Source organism: Nomascus leucogenys, chromosome 4 (genome assembly GCF_006542625.1).
Source record: "Nomascus leucogenys isolate Asia chromosome 4, Asia_NLE_v1, whole genome shotgun sequence".
NCBI lineage: Eukaryota > Metazoa > Chordata > Mammalia > Primates > Hylobatidae > Nomascus > Nomascus leucogenys.
In genome coordinates this window covers 56,999,875-57,002,035 of record NC_044384.1, presented here as the reverse complement: position 1 = coordinate 57,002,035, position 2,161 = coordinate 56,999,875, and the positions used below count along the sequence as shown (strand labels likewise).

At 42.1% G+C, this 2,161-nt stretch overlaps 2 pseudogenes; both read right to left on the bottom strand.

Annotated features, from left to right (window-relative positions):
* Window positions 1–637: 637 nt before the first annotated feature.
* On the bottom strand, window positions 638–1,150 carry LOC100604753 (annotated as a pseudogene).
* Window positions 1,151–1,652: 502 nt separating this feature from the next.
* Window positions 1,653–1,742, bottom strand: LOC115835002 (annotated as a pseudogene).
* Window positions 1,743–2,161: the final 419 nt, after the last annotated feature.

Below are 2,161 nucleotides of genomic sequence, written 5' to 3'. Positions count from 1 at the left end.
CTTTTCTAAGTATACATTCTTAAGAGTATATTCTACTATTGAAATTGGTTTTAGCCACTAAAATTAGAAAATATTCTATAGAGCTCTTTTCTTTTCTATTCTAAATAAATTTTAATTTACAATTTTTTATAAAAATAAGCAAAATGTATTTATTTAATATATATCACAAGAGCTCAGAGACTTAATTTTAAAAACAGAAATGGGTGAAATGTCTTGGCTCATGCCTGTAATCCCAGCACTTTGGGAGGACAAGGTAGGAGAATCTCTTGATCCCTGGAGTTCCAGGACAGCCTGGATAACACAGGGAGACACCGTATCTACAAAAAAAAAAAAAAAAAATTAAAAATTAGCCTGGCACTGTGGCTTACACCTGTGGTTCCAGCTGCTCAGGAGGCTGAGGTGGCAGGATTGATTGAGCCTAGGAGATCAAGGCTACAGTGAGCCGTGATCATGCCATTGTACTCCAGCCTGTTAGAGCAAGACCCTGTCTCAAAAATAAAAAAAAATAAAAAACAGAAACAAAACAAAAATAACACCACAGCTCAAGATACAGAGTCCTATACAGAAATCAAGCAAAGGACAGACCATCTAAGGGAAAAATGAAGAGACAACACAAGGAGAGGTTGGGCAGCCCGAGTTAGGGCTCCTTCCTGGAGACCTGCTTTGAGTAGATTTCTTGCAGGTATTTCTTAAAAGCTATGGAGTTTTTCTAGAGCTCAGCAGCATGTGTGTTCAAAAGGCTATTGATGTTGAGTTCTACTAGCAGGCTGTGGATGGAGTGCAGGGTGTTCTTGACATCATACAGGGCAGACCACTTGTCCTTCAGGATGTCCAGACAGGTGTTAACACTGGGCGTCCACATTGAGATAGTACCAGGGCATGAGGAACTTAACCAAGGGCATGTTGTATGGGTAGCCACTGGGGAACTCCAGGGAAACCTTATATCTCAGGTCTTCCGTGCCAGCTGCTTCAGGGATGGTCCTACTGATTTCAAAAGGTTGTCTGATGCAGGTAAGGCAGAAATTCCTTTGTTGCCAGAGATCACAAGGGTCTTCAGCTCTTGCTGTATCCTGCCGTACCCACTGCTGCACTCCGCTCCTTTATGGGCAGCAATGCTGGTGGCAGCTGTGTTGCAGTTTTGGCAGGCCATCCAGGCAGCACTGGCAGGGAGACAGGAACTCAGAGAACATGACTACAACTGCCTACTTTTTTTTTTAATGGTAGATGAAATGCTTAAGTGGACTAGCCAGCTCCTAATTGTCTCATTTCACTGAAAACTGTTTCTAGTCAACAAGGATGGATCCCATCAGCCTTACTGTGTGAGAAAACCTGATCCCTGGCCAAAAGTGAGTGTTCTGAAGTGGATACATAATCTAACCACTGTTAATCGGATTCTTCCTCCTGGAGATGTGGAATTGAGACCCAATTCTAATCAGCTAAGGCTGCTTGCTTAAACTAATTTGCTTCAGGGAGAATGTCCCCCCCTACCATAAACACTGTGAAGCAAAAGTAACATGGGCAAATATGTATTATCTTAACAAAAACTACCAGCACTATAGGCTGAAGTACGTCCCTGCCCCAAAAATTCTTATGTAGAAGTCCTACCCCTTAGAATGTAACTGAATTTAGAGATAGGGTCATTCTTTAAACTTTTTCATGTCAGGTAATGTGCAGACTGAGGGAGGCACACCTCACACAATAATGTGAAAACACAATCATTACTTTATGAAACACAAAAGAACCTAGGTTCTTTAAAGAGGTAATTAAAGTGAAGTCATTAGGATGGGCCCTAATCCAAGATGACCAGTGTCCTTACTAAGATGTGGAAATGTGGACACACACACATACAGGGGGAAGACAATGTGAAGGGGCAGGGAGATCATTTCCATCTACAAACCAAGAAGAAGCCTGGAACAGATCCTTCCTTCACGGCCCTCAGAAGAAGACAACCCTGCTGATAACCTAATCTCAGACTTTTAACCTCCAGAACTGTGACAAAATAAATTTGCTAGTTAGCCCTAGCAAACTAACACAACCATAAAGGGACACATCCTTGTTTGAGATGCTTGGGATAGAATGTAAGACCCTGAGGGAATAGGTGTCAGAAGCCACAGAAACAAAGCAGATGGTAAAACTACTCTGGATGGCACCAGAAAAAAAC